General features: G+C 38.4%; 1 long non-coding RNA gene across 1 annotated transcript; it reads left to right on the top strand.

Moving 5' to 3' along the window:
- Positions 1–8681: 8681 nt before the first annotated feature.
- Positions 8682–14831, top strand: LOC141499866 (uncharacterized). Its single transcript, XR_012471778.1, has 3 exons — positions 8682–8823; positions 10093–10154; positions 11027–14831. It is a non-coding gene; the product is annotated as an uncharacterized LOC141499866 (long non-coding RNA).
- Positions 14832–15265: the final 434 nt, after the last annotated feature.

The following is a 15265-nucleotide window of genomic DNA, read 5'->3' as shown; positions in this document are numbered from 1 at the left end:
AAAGCATCTCTGAGGTACCACCTCACACCTCTCAGACTGGCCAATATGACCAGAAAGGACAATGATCAATGTTGGAAGGGTTTGGGAAGTCTGGAACACTAATACATTTTTGGGGGGAGCTGTGAACTCATCCAAACTTTCTGGAGAGCAATTTGAATTTATGCCCAAAGGGCAACAAGAATGTGCGTACCCTTTGATCCAGCAATACCACTGCTGGGTCTATACCCTGAAGGGATGATGAAAAAAGGGTAAAAACATCACTTGTACAAAAATATTCATAGCAGCCCCGTTTGTGGTGGAAATGAATTGGAAATCGAGTGAATGTCCATCAGTTGGGGAATGGCTTCATAACCTGTGGTATATGTATGTCATGGAACACTATTGTTCTATTAGAAATCAGGAGGGATGGGAATTAGGGAAAGCCTGGAAGGATTTGCATGAACTGATGCTGAGAGAGATGAGCAGAACCAGAAGAACATTAAACACCCTAGCAGCAACATGGGGGTGATGGTCAACCTTAATGGACTTGCTCATTCCATCAGTGCAACAATCAGGCACAAGTTTGGGATATCTGCAATGGAGAATACTATCTGTATCCAGAGAAAGAATTATGGAGTTTAAACAAAGACCAAAAACTATTACCTTCAGTTTTTTTTAAAGAGCATTATCTTATATAATTTTGCTATCTCTTATATTTTATTTTTCTTCCTTAAGGATATGATTTCTCTCTCATCACATTCAACTGAGATCCATGTATGCCATGAAAACAATGTAAAGACTAACAGACTGGCTTCTGCGGGTGGTAGGGAGAGGGAAGCAAGATTAGGGGGAAAATTGTAAAATTCAAAACATATAAATAAATAAATAAATAATTTTTAAAAACTCAAAAAAGAGAACAGCTATAAATATCGTTATACATATAGGGCCTTTTCCTTTCTGTTTTTAATCTCTTCTGGAATATAGACCTAGTACTGTTATTGCTAGGTCAAAGAGTTTTAGAGTCCGTTGATCATAGTTGCAAATTGCTCCAAGGAAAGGTTGAGTCATTTCACAACTCCTCTAACGGTGCATTGATGCCTCAGGTTAGTTCCTCTTTACTTCAGCACCTATGTACTGGGTCTCTGCTCCTAGGTTCACTCACACTTCCCCAATGACAGACCTTGCTGAAAGATGTTCCACTGTGTTCTTGTGTGGGTCCTGTCACTCCAAAATCTGTTAAGAGGTTTGAGTCATGTTTCTGAGGAAATCCCAGCAGTGCTTTAAAAAGTTTATGGCTAGGGGCGGCTAGGTGGTGTAGTGGATAAAGCACCGGCCCTGGAGTCAGGAGTACCTGGGTTCAAATCCGGTCTCAGAAACTTAATAATTACCTAGCTGTGTGGCCTTGGGCAAGCCACTTAACCCCGTTTGCCTTGCAAAAACCTAAAAAAAAAAGTTTATGGCTTCTCTCTACCATCTTGTTGTCCAGAAGTGGTCAATTTTATTTAAAGGAGTTGTTATATTTTCCCATTTGCATAATTATATTTTTGAAGTAATTATTTTATTTTGCATTTTCCCAATTGTATTTTTAAATGATTTATTTCCTTCAATTTTTGTGCTTTCTTTTGTGCATTTCTTTTCACAGTTTTTTCTACTTGATTTCCATAATCTTTTTGAATTTTTCCAAGAAGTCTTTTTTTGATTTGGAGACCCGTTCATATTCCCCTTTGGGGCTTCATATGTCGATTTTTTTCTGCCATCCTCTTCTGAGATGGTCTTGTGCTATTCTTTATCTCTTCTTCTATACTACAAGCTTTTCTCTGACTTTTCTTATTCCTTATGATCTCTGCATGGGCCTTAGGGGAACTTTCCCAAACTTTTTATCTGGGACCTACTCCCAGACTTCCTTATTGATATCAGGAGCAGCTTATTCACTAGACTGGGACCTTTTGCTCCGAGACCACTAGTGGTTTGCTCACTGAACTGGGCTGTCCAGCCAATTCAGGCCGGCTGCTAGGGGTTCTGGGGTACCTGTGTTCAAGTCCTCCCAGCTGTGCCATTTACCTCCTGAGATGGTACCCAGGGGCCTCTGCTCACAGATCTCTGCTGTGACTGAACCTCCAGCTAGCCTACTCCATACTCCACTTAAGCTGGTTTCAGGTCCCTGCCCTGAACTCCCTCCCTGCTCCTGGTCTGCCTCACCGGCTACCCTATCAAGAGAGAAGTTGCTGGAAGTACTCCACTCTATTTTTTTGTGACTTCTGTCACTCTAGAATAAATTTAGAGGTTTGATTAATGTTGTTTCTAAGGGAAGCTCAGGAAAGTTTAGATAAGTTCCGGGCTTCTCACCCCCATCCCAATCACATATGCATTTTGACATTATCCTGGTATACAATTTCTTTTTGCTTGCTTCTGTCAAGCTGCTTTTCAGTTTTGCCAGCAATTTTTGTCAGTTTGGATCTTTTGTTTCTCAAACACTGCATCACTGTGGACATCCTTCATGCCTGATCATATTTGGAAAACTTCAAGATCATTCTCATTATTGATATTTACTCTTGATGTTAAAAAGATTTTATTTACCATTTTAAGAAAAGTTCTGTCTATTCCTATGATTTCTAGTGTTTTTAATAGGAATACATGTTGTATTTTTTCAAAAGCTTTTTTCTCCTTTGGTTGCATTCCAGTACTTTTTGTATGTTGACTCATTGTTTTCATTCTCTCTAATGAAATTATTGATTTTTTAAAATAAATTGTACTTGATCCACTCAAATCTCTTGGTTTCTGTGGTGTTCTCACATCCCATATAAAAATCTCACCTTCTATAGAAAGCCTTCTTTGATTCCCCCACTCTAATTCCAGCCCTTTTCCACTGCTTATCACTTTTACTTTATCCTGTCCATTGCGTGGCTCTCCATAGTGGTTTTCCTGTTATCTTCCCTATTAGATAGAACTTCTTCAGAGAAGAAACTTCCCTTTGTCTTCCCCTGTATTTCCAGCATTTGCTTAGCTCACAGTAAGTGGCACATAGGAGGTTCTTAGCAGATGTTTATTTACTGACTATTCTGGACCTGATTCTCACTAATAGCAAGGAACTAGTTCCTGGAATGGAAATGATTGCAATGATGGGAATAAGTGAACACTCAGGCCTTGAGTTTGTGATAAAGGAAAAAGAATCTGGGCATATTTTAAGAAACCAATGACCGAATAGTTCAGTGTTCCATATATTCAAAGACTATAACTCCTTGGGGGTAAGGACTTACTTTTTACCAGAAGTTTCTGAAAATGCTGAAAAGCAGTGTGGCAGAAATTAGGTTTAAGTCATAAGATAAACCAAGAGAAATTTTGAATGATTACAAAAATTAGACAAAAAAGAGATATTACAAACTCCAGAATTAAAACAAAAATTACCATTCTCATCTTTAGATAGAGAAGCAATTCAGGAATGAAGAAGGGATAGAGAGCATCCAAGGAGATAAAACTGATCATTTAAGTTACATAAAATTCAAATGTTTTTGTAAAAGTAAAATTAATACAGCTACCATTAGAGAAAAGATGAATAAAAAAATCTTTGCTGCAAGGGGTGGTTAAGATGGTGCTAGTGGTTTGTCTTGCCTGGTAGAAACTGACTCCTGTCTCTCCTTCAGTGGGATTTGTTGCTTCAGTAAAACAATATATGAGGGGATTAGAGAAGAGAAATTGTTTCAATTTTCAAAAAAAGGAAAAGGGGATGGAATCTGCAAAGGATAGTATAGAGAACTTCAGGTTTGATTTCTGGGAACAATTTTTGGTTATAATTGTAGAGACTAGGATTTTCAGGAGCCAGTATAAACAAAGCAGATTTACTGCTGACAGTTGTGCATAATAATGACAGCTTTGTGAGTGAAGTGGAAGAGGAATACTGACCTTGACTGCTCCGACTACTTTGCCTTAAATTCATTGTCAGCTAATCCCAAATCATGTAAATATATAAGGCTGTTTGAGCTCTAAATTAGATAATTAACTGCAAAAATACTTCTGAAAGCCATACAGAGAGAGAAACCTAATCCTACCTGGGGACCCTCTGTTTATATTTCTTCTGGGAAGGGGAGATGAGTGTGACTAGACTGTGACTCAAGATCTCTCAACCTTCCTTTATCATGGAGAGATTGGAGCCATCAGATCCTAGTCTGCTGTAGCTGAGATGGCTTAGCAGGCTATGAAGAAATGAACAGAAACAAGGTAGGAGCAGCGAGTTACAGTAGAAAATTGTATTGTGAGTCCCAGTGGAACAATATGTCAAGTGCAGCCTAATGAGAGCAGTTGAACACCATCATTAGAAGCATCACTGGAGGTATGAATTGCCCTTCCACAACTGTCCCCCTATGAGTTCTTCTTGTGTGATTACTATGGATATTTATTTTTCATCCCATGCCCCTTGATGGGGGTCTATTTGTGGGAAAGTGTGTTCTGTGCATCTTATGGAGGAATGTTCTATTGCATCTTACTCTACAACTTCATTAAATGCCTTTGCCTTGAAAAATTTCTGTTCTTTGATTGACTACAACAAAATAGGGGCTGCTGAGTCTTCATTTGGGTGTCCTTGGACCCAAAGAGTATCTCAAAAGTGTGGTAGATATTCTGAGAACCTAATTGGAAGAAGTGGTGCCACAGACGTGACGTTTTCAAAGAGAACATCTAGAAAAGGAATGATGAACCAAAAAAGAAAAAATAGCATGACTTCATCAACAATAGGATAAGACAAACTAATTTTATTTCCAATTGACAGGGTTGCAAAAGTGATCTAGCAGGCAAATGTAGTAGTTATAGTTTACATAAACTTCTGCAAAATATTTATTAATTATTTCAATGCTCTTTTTTGTGAAAATGGTATGAAGTTGTGACTCAGATGATAGTGAAATTAGACTTGAATTGACCCAATTATTCGAATAAGGGTTCCATGTCAACTGAGAAGGAAATCTCTGGTGTAGTGCTCTAAAGATCTGCCCTTGACCTGTTGCTGCTTAACAGTTCTGTGGTGATCCTAACTAGGAGGATGATAATGTGTTCAGTTGCTGAATGAAACCAAATGGGGTGGCTAGGTGGTGCAGTGGATAGAGCACTGACACTGGAGTCAGGAGTACTGGAATTCAAATCTGGTCTCAGATACTTAATAATTACCTAGCTGTGTGGCCTTGGGAAAACCACTTAACCCCATTGGCCTTACAAAAAAAAAACTCAAAAAAAAAAAAAAAGAAACCATATGAAATGCCATGTGAAAAGCTCTTTCTACTGCTTTCATTACTGAACTGAGGTGAAAGCTCTTGAAGTAAGTATTATATGTAGAAAGACATGAACTGGGGACTAGAATTATCCATCAGAAGCTCAGTATCTTCCAAAAGTGAACAGATGATCAATGCTCATTTTACAAATGCTGACTTGATGATATCCTTAAGAATTCCAAAATAAATTGTACTGGAACTGGAACATTGGCATGGGAAAAATACTATTGCCTCCATCTACTAGTCATACTATAGATCCATTAAAATTCAAGAACAGTGTTTTTAATAGCATCAAGTGTTTCTAATTTTTGTTGTGCTGCATGGATGGAAAAGCTTAGGGGGAGAAATGAAAGCTATGTAGGAACAGCATTAAGAATATATATAATCCTCACAGTCCCGTCTCTTCCTAGTGATACAGGGAATAATGAATTTAAGAGATCTGTAATTTTAAACAAATGTTGTAATCTTTTATACTGTTAAATTTTGCAAAAATGTAAATAGTTATCTTCTCCTGGCATGTAAATGGACTCCTATCGTTTCATTTTTAAATGTAAAATTTATACCATTTCCTCATTCCTAACCCCCAAACTTCCTGGTTTCAGTCACGTGGGGAGGATTTCCCCTTTGCCCTCAGTATCCAGAGAATGGGAAAGACTATAAAAACCTGGCCTAAACTGCCCTTGTGGCAGTGGTCTTTGTCTCTGTCTCTGTCTCTGTCTCTGTCTCTGTCTCTGTCTCTGTCTCTCTCTCTCTCACACACACACACACACACACACACACACACACTTTGCCTAGCCTTTTGTTATAAAGTACAATATTAATATTTGTGTAATCCCTGTGTAAAAGGGGGTCTTTGACACTTTTCTGGGTCCCGAAAAACTCCTCAGTAATACAAATTTGGCTAGGCACCATTGGGTCTGGGAACATTCCGACAGGACCCAAATGGTTGACCCTGGGGGTCATGAGATTTACCATAAATTTATCTGAGATTCACAAAATGCTATGGTTAACCCAATATTTTTGTTGTATCTGAAAAATTCCTGCTTCCTCCCCCTTCCCTAGATGCAGCTGGAACTGTGAGATAGTAAACTTCACTTGACTCCCTATGTCACAGGAAACATTTTTTTAAGGTTTTCCTGATTCTCTCTTTAAGATACTTATTTTGAGTTTTACAATTTTTCCCCTAATCTTTTTTCCCTCCCCCCCCACCCAGAAGGCAGTCTGTTAGTCTTTACATTGTTTCCATGGTATACATTGGTCTAAGTTGAATGTGATGAAAGAAAAATCATATCCTTAAGGAAGAAAAATAAAGTATAAAAGATAGCAGAATTACATAGTAAGATAAGGTCCCCCCCCCTAAATTGAAGGTAATAGACTTTGGTCTTTGTTCAAACTCCACAATTCTTTCTCTGGATACAGATGGTATTCTCCATAACAGATACCCCAAAATTGTGCTTGGTTGTTGCACTAATGGTATGAGCAAGTCTATTAAGGTTAATCATTGCCCCTATGTTGCTGTTAGGATGTACAATGTTTTTCTGGTTCTGCTCATCTCACTCAGCATCAGTTCATGCAAATCCTCAGTGTGAGGAATGAAGGACGTTGTTGGTCTTCACAGGGTTTGGAGGGGTGTCCTTTTGAAATCCATTCCAAAGGGGGAATAGCCCCAGTCAATCAAAAAAAAAAACTGGGAGAGTTCTTCCTATTCCCATTCCAAAAATGATAAACTAGATTAGAATAACGTAGTCTTGACCTTCTCCTTTGCACATGCTCAAAGAGATCTATCTGTTCTTGCTCATTAGTATAATGAGCAGGGTGGGGAAACATAGGAACCAATGTATCAATTGGATTTGTGATCTCAGCCAATGATTGGCATGAATGGGGCAGGAACAAAGTCTTTCAAAGTGCATGAAAGAGCTCGTATGTTGGGATTTCCCTTCCCCTGTCTTCCCACCATGAGAGAGTTATGCCATTTTGTTGAGATATCTTAATAAAAACCATTTTAATCACTCTGGACTAAGTATTCTTGAGCCATTGATGACACTCAGGAAACAAGGAAATATGCGTAACTGCTATCTCTGCTTCTGTACCCTGCTTGCTCACAATACTTGACCCCCCCAAAATACTCTAAAAACCTTATCCTTTGAACACTTGGTGCTGTATGATTTGAGGCAAATGTAGCTCCACACAGTCAGGTAATAAACTCTACTCCCCAAATTCATATCTTGATCTCTGTCCTGCTTTTGGGGGTACAACAATTATTCACTGCTGTCCTCCAAAGTGCCTGTTGCTTCTCTGGGAGGAACAAAGTTTTAATCCATATACTTTGCAGTCATCTATAATAAATCCTGAGCAGTTTTAATATTCCAAGGATGGATATGAATTTATTCCCTTTCACTAACTCTCAATCTTTATTTGGCAACCCCAAACTCATCTGCAACACTTGAATTGTTCTAGAGATGTATTCGTGGAGCCTGCAGCAGAAGAGTTCACATCCCAATATTTTTCTTGAGTTACAAAAGACAGGAATTCTATGAATTGTTCTGAAGAACACAATGGAGTAAGGCAGAATTTCAGTCTCTGTCTTGTGACTCCAATTCCACTTGTCTCTCCACTATGCCAGCTTACTAGCCGCAGGACAGCTGGTGCTGGAGACAATAAAACTCCAAATCTGAAAGGGTGTTAGAAAAAAAAATTTAAGTCACTTGGTAGAGGAGACTGAACCAGAAAGGGGTGGTTCCCTTTTGTCCAGGCTCTGGAAGGTTTATATTCTATAGGACTGAGACCAGTGTACTCACAGGTAAACAAAGGAAATAGTCTTGCTTGGTTGCCTGAATGCTCCCTAGTCTCTCCCCAGCTGGTCTGATCTTTGTCTCCTAGTGCCTGGAGAAAAGAGAATGAGACCTGCCACTTCCCCAGACCGAGTTCTTTCTCTTCTGCCCTGGGGTGGGGGGTTGTGAGCAATCCAAATCCTATTCAAGGACTGATGCTTTTCCTAGGCTTCAACAGCTTTTGTTCTCTTCCCTTTTGAGGAGCCCAGGATACCCCTCCCTCTCCTTCCTCCTTCCTATTCATTGCTCTCCCCCTCCCAGGTTCCCTCTCAATAATTACAAACTGATTTCTGCTGCTGCCCTACGTCCACCCCCAGCCCCAGTGGGCTGACCTCAGGGACCTGGGGTTCTGGTCATCCCCAGACTGTCTTCCAGGCAGAAAATGCCCTTCGACCCCCTCCTCTCTCCCTTCTGGGTGATGGGGGCTGAGAGAAGTGAATGGGGAGCTTGCCCATTGTTCTGGGCCTGAAGTCACAGATCCCCCTCCTCTGCCTCCTCCCACCTCTCAGGGAGGGAACCTGCACAGCCCTGCAGTGATGTCATAGTACCCGCCCCCTCCCACCCTTTATTAGTTTAAGTCTCCTTTGTCTGTAAAAGAGGTTGTAGGAGGCTGGAGAACAAGTGGAGGTTTGTAAGCCCCTCACCCACTTCCCTTCTCCTCCCTCTGCACATCTCCCCTTGTTACCCCCATCTTCACCTCATCTTCCAGAAGGGCTGACTCTGAGGCTCCTGCTAGTACCTAAATGACTGTGAGGGAGGTAAGTGGCCCTTCCTTTCCTCTTGCCTTAGTCTTCCCCTTTCTTCCCCTTATCTTCTATTCCCTCCCTGCCTCCAACCTTTTATTGAAGCCCCCAGCCCTCCAGTAACCCCCCCCCCCCAATTGATTTTTCTTAGTTCTCAGGGCAATGTGTGTGCAAGGGTGGGTGGAAGGTATCAGTACCTTTGTTTATGTGTATATTTTGTTTGTAGGTATAGCTATCAGAGTGTGAGTGTGTCTATTCAGGGCTAAATCTGTGTGTCCCTGGTCCTGGAGCTTTCTGCCTGCCCAGGCCTTTGTCCAGAGGTCTGAGACTTGAGCTGGGGTGGGGTGCCTAGGATTCCAACTACAACAAGCCATTGTTAGGTACACGCCCTCCCTCCCCTTCTCATGTGGATATTTCCATCCTTTCTTCCTTCCATCTTTGGCTTGGTTTTAGGGCTGAGGAGAGAGGAGACAATTTAGAAATTTCTGCCCTCTTCTCTTGTTTGGTGTCCTTTAATTAATGGATGTATGTTTCTGTTGTGGTTTTAACACTGGGGAAAGGGACATTTTCATGTAATGTGGATCAGAAAGAGGGGAACTTCCTTGAACCTGCCAATCTCTATGATTTACAAATAGAAATAACAGGGTTATTTTAATGTGCAGCTCTCTCATTAGGAGGCATTTGGAACATTTTGTCATAGGACTATGATTGACAGCTTTCATTTCTTCTTTGGAAAGCTTTCTCTCCCTTTGATCATCTATTGGAGAATGACTTTTAATTTTAGGAAGTGGAATCACCTTTTTTATCTTGCAGATGCAATAGTCCTTTAGAGAAAATTAGTGTAAAAATGTTTTTCTCATTTGTTGCCCTTCTTATTTTAACTGCATTTGATCTCTTTATACAAAAATACTTCAACTGAATAGAAACAGAATTATCCATTTTATTTCCTGTGATTCTCACTTACATTTGTTCTGTCATAACCTCTTCCTCACCATAGATATGTATAGCGATTTACTCCTTGCTCTTTTATAGGCTATTGATTCCACTTTTTACACATAAATTGGCTGACAAATGTAAGGAACAATCTTTTTTTTTTTTTTGTTTTGATTTGAAGCTTTGAGCATTTTCCTCTCCCAGATTAATTTTTTCCTAAGTAAAAGAGGCCATTCTTTGTTTCATTTCTTTCTTGTCTCGCCTTAATCACTGAATGAACCAATGCTCAATCACACTGAGACCTATTAAAGACCTTAGTTTAAAAAGACCACGTTTTCTCACTACATCCAGGGTCAACTCCGGTTATCTTGATCCACATATGACCATTGGACACAGATGGCTTTGAGAAGAAGGTGAGACTGGGGACTTTGCCCTCCCTCTCGGAAGTCCAGTTTACTTGCCTGTCATGGTATCACCTCCCCGATCTCATGGTTCTCCTGGAGAAGGAAGGACAAAGAACTCTTTGTCTTTTGGTGGGTGGTGTGAGGTATTGATGTTCTGTCAAATGAATGGCAAAGGGCTTCTCTTTTTTGTTATCAAATTGTGTCATCCCATTGCACCACCCCAATTGTCTTTAGATTTGTTAAATGTGATTTTTGTTTTTTTGTTTCTGTATATTCTGATAAATAAATAAATAAATATATATATATATATATATGTATATATATATATATATATATATATGGAGAGAGAGAGAGAGAGAGAGAGAGAGAGAGAGAGAGAGAGAGCATACTTACTCTTTTACATTGATCACATTTTCAATTTTTAACACCTTTCAATTTTTTTGGAGCTGCTAGGTATCTCACTCTGCCTGAAGTCAGGAAGACACATCAAGATGTGTCTTCCCGACTTCAAAACTGGCCTCCATTACTCAATAGCTGTTTGACTTGGGCAAGTCACTTAATCCTGTTTGCCTCAGTTCCTCATTTATCAAATGAGCTGCAGAAGGAAATGGCAAACAGTTCCAATATCTTTGCCAAGAAAACTCCAAAAGGGGTCAGGAAAAGTAAGATGGGAATAAACAGCAATTATTTTCATAATCACTGATTTATTCTCTTTCTTTCCTCTTTTCTTTCCTCCATTACTATCCTCAAGATTCTTGACCTCTTTTTAAAAATGTTAATCGATGTTTTCTGTTTTTTACATCTCTAGGGTATCCCATGTGTCTTTCCCTCTCGCAAACTTCAAAAGGCATGTCATGCGACAAATAGTATTTTTGTTTTAGGGAGGAAACAAAAGGCAAGCACAAATGATGGCTGTATTTGGGAAAAGGTGTGCATGTGTAACGCCTGCAGACTTCTCATCTCCTGGAGAAGGTAGGGTGATGGTACCTTCTCATGTATCCTTTTTTGATGCCACTTGATCTTAACCATTTTGTTACAGATGCTTTCAATTTTTTGATGTGTTATTCCTCTTTTTAAATTACTGTGGTTACCATGGATATATGCCATTTTCTTGGCTGTGCATAATTCATTTATCGGTCCATAAAATCTTTTCTTACTTCTCTGAACTCATCACATCTATCTTTTTTTTTACTAGCATTTATTCATTGTTAAAATTTTAAATGAATTGTTCAAATCACACAGATTCCACGTTTTCTTTTTCCTTCAAATAAACATTTGTAGTTTCCTTTCAAGGGATAAGAGAAGATATTTAAATAACTATTTAAAATGTCTCAACTTTTCTTGATGATATTTAATTATGACATAACCCAGAAAGTCTAGGAACATATGCAGCTCCATCTACTGAGAAACAAATATTTATCTGATGAGAATTCCAAACAAAATCAGCAAAATTCATCTTATTTTCTCCCAAAACTTATTAATTTACAAATGTTCATTCTCTTATCTCAAAACAAAGTTGAAAGCATACAATTATTTCTCTCTCTTTTTTTAGGTTTTTGTAAGGCAAATGGGGTTAAGCGGCTTGCCCAAGGCCACAGCTAGGTAATTATTAAGTGTCTGAGACCCTATTGGAACCAGGTACTCCTGACTCCGCCCCTAGCATACAATTATTTCAACTAATTTTCACTTTGCTCATGACAATCATCCAACATATCATGTCCCCTGAAAGGATATTTACAACAATAAGTCAAAATAGCACTGAAATAAGTAGCTACAAAGAATGAATACTGGCATTTTTAACTTGCTTGCTTTTAAATAAAATAGGAATTCAAAAGAAAGTTAAGTACAATATCTCCATTAAGTAAATTCACATGATAGAAGATGTCTCTCTCAGGGAAGGACTTTTGGATTCACTAAGATATTAATTCAATACCCTTTGATCCATACATGGACAATAATGAGTATGTTTATAGTCTACCTGTTAATAAGTTTGGGCAATAGAAGTCATAAAGCAATCCACTATTACAAATAAAATCTCTTAGGAATGGTCTGTATTTTGAGATCAGTAGGTTTATTCATATTCCTTCTAAATGCCTTTGAGGAATAAGTTGTCTTCTATAAAAAATTTGTGTAAAATATCCCATAGTTTCAAAGAAGTTTTCTTTATTGTAATACCTGTAAATAAGCTTGCTTATTTTCTAAATCATCGTGTCACCATTTATTTTACATAGTCTATTGTATCGATTTTGACAAGAAATCAATCATTACACCCATAAAATATCATTTTTTCAGTGCTGACTTGTACAATGCATTTACCCATCATTGTAAGATAAAATTTCAATGTTAATTCTTACTACAATAATTACAAGTTATTAAACCTGATTTAAAGAACAAAATGAACCTAGTTCATTTTGAATTCTAGCATAGAATTTCATTTTTCTGGCATACTGGGTTTTTTTTCTTGCCATGATTACTTAAAAAAACTCATAACAACATTATAAAGTTAAGGGTAAATTTCAGAAAATCTGAAATGGGCACCAATGAATCTTTCATTAGTTTCTCAATTCTTTCATTTTAATGAAACTGATTAACTTAATGAAGCATCCACAGTTGGCTTAAGGATATATTTTATATCAGGAAACCCAAATTATTACATGAAAAAATTAATGAGAGCACTTCTGATTTCTGGCTTAAAAAAAGCTCAAATTTTCCATTGTTTTGGCTTGCAGCAACAGAGTGATTTTCCACTCCTTTTAATCCATTCACACACACATTCCCATTCCCCCAATTGCCAATATTAAAGTAAAATGTCATATGTGTTTATAAAACAGATATGTGTGCTGACCCTGGACAGTTTCTTAAGGAAATGATGACTGTCCTTTGTTCTCAAAGAAGACCATGACATCAGAGAGATGATGCCATGACAGTGAATTGGATTTTAGTGACAGGAGACTGTGCTAAGTCACCAACCTTACCTTCTCCTCTGGAGCCATCTCGGTCCAGTAGTCAGATATGGATCAGGGCTACTGGAAATGGCCCTAAATTCAAGGCAATCTGGGTTAAGTAACTTGCCCAGGGTCGCACAGCTAGTAAGTGCCAAATACTTGAGCCAGATTCGAATTCAGTTCTTCCTGACTCCAGTGCTGGTGCTCTATCCACTGCACCACCTAGCTGTGCCTTTTAAGGGAAAAATATGACTTCAGTTAAGGTGCAGATAACTGCTTCATGAGCTCCTAGGTTATGAACCCAATGACATGAGAAGGAATGCAGAGAATGTTGATAAGAGATAGGCCCTATGGTGTCCTCTGCAAATCCTGTGGTATCCATAGACATAGTGCATCTGTAAATGTCCTCAACATCATAACACTTTTTAGAATCTAGGAAAGCAGTCCCTAATTGCATTCAACAAGAGATTATATCAAATGGTAAAGTTATTGTCTGTACTATTGTTCCAGCAATACCACCTCAAAGCAAGTTTATATGTCTTTAGGAACTTAGACATTAGAGGTGTCTGATGAAGACCTTCCAAGCAAGTAGGAATATGGGAGAGACCAACACTCTTTAAAGTATCAAAAGGAAAAAAATGAAACTCCTGCATAGGAGCATTCCTACACTGGTAGTCATTGCTTCTCTGTAACATTCTTGAAAACAACTTTCCTTTTCATCAATTCTTTTGAATGCACCAATAGTTCCTGTGTTTGTGTGAATTCTAACCATGTCAAATGGGTAAGTACAGGTGATACTGCCATACCTGCCATGGAGCCACATTAGCTGGTGTCTGAGTCCAGAAATATCAAGTTTTGTGGTAATTAACTTCTTATAACGGTCAAAAGATATAAACTGAGTCGCACTATATGGAAATATTCTAATCATCAACCCAAGATTGTTTTTATTCCTTTCAGAGAAAAGCACACAAGGCAGAAAACTGTCCTAAATGTTTGTAATGATGAATAAGTGTTGATAATAATAATATCTTCTCTTGATCCAAAGGTACAATGGTGGCTTGGGTACAATATCTGCAATGCATCCTGCCACAAAGGAGTGCAGCCAGTTGGAGCCCCTTGGATTCTGACACTGCCTGTGCTGGGCTGCCGCCTTCTGATCCTTCAACCTCAGGGTTTGCCAATTCCACCATCTCTGCCATGAGGCTGCCTGGGCTAGGGTGTAGGATGCAATTAGAGACCTGGACCCTCCAGTGTTCAACTCATGAGACGATGAATTCAGGGTGGTCAATTTGCTACAAGATAGGCCCAGAACTCATCATCTGAGCTTCCATAATAATTGATGGGGCAGCAACACACATCATTTCTTACAGCACAGTAGTAGTAGTAGTATTCCTTGACAGTCATATACCATGCCCTTGTTTAGCCATTGACTGGTGGACAGGCAGATCCTTTGTTTCCAATTCATAGCTGTCATAAAAAAATGCCATTATAAATATTTAGGAAAATGGGACTTTTTTCCTAATGATGGCTTTCGTGGGATGTAATAGAGTCTTTGTTTTAAAAGCTTGGGAAACATTTGTTACTTTCTTTGCATTAAGTCCAAATTATTTTTTTCAGAATAGGTGTGTCATTTCATAACTCTTTCAACAATATATAAGTATTTAGATAGTATGGGGATGAAATGTCTTTAAATGTATGGTAGAATTCACTTTATTTTTTTAAAATTAATTTGTTTATTTTATTTTCCTTGGTTACATGTAAAAACATTTGAACATACTTTTAAAATTTTGAATTCCAAATTCTTTCAGTTTCTCATTGAAAAAACAAGCAATTTGATGTAGGTTATAAATGTGTAGTCATGCAAAACATTTTCAAACTAGTAATGTTATGAAAGAAAACATAAGACCTCCCTCCCACAAAAAAAAAGAAACCTCAAGAAAAGTAAAGTGAAAAAAGTAAACTGTATTCAGATAGCATCAGTTCTCCATCTGGGAATGGATAGTATTTTTCATTATAAGTTCTTCACAGTTGCTTGGGACACAGTACTGTTGCGAAAAGCTAAGTCATTCACAGTTGATCATCCTACAATATTGCTCTTACCTTTTTAAACAGTACATTCCACTTGGCATCGTCTCACGTAAGTTTTTCCAGGTTTTTCTGAAAGCATTCAGCTCT

This window comes from Macrotis lagotis, chromosome X (assembly GCF_037893015.1).
Source record: "Macrotis lagotis isolate mMagLag1 chromosome X, bilby.v1.9.chrom.fasta, whole genome shotgun sequence".
Taxonomy (NCBI): domain Eukaryota; kingdom Metazoa; phylum Chordata; class Mammalia; order Peramelemorphia; family Peramelidae; genus Macrotis; species Macrotis lagotis.
The sequence above is the reverse complement of the archived record's forward strand: the minus strand, read 5'-3'. Positions and strand labels throughout refer to the sequence as shown.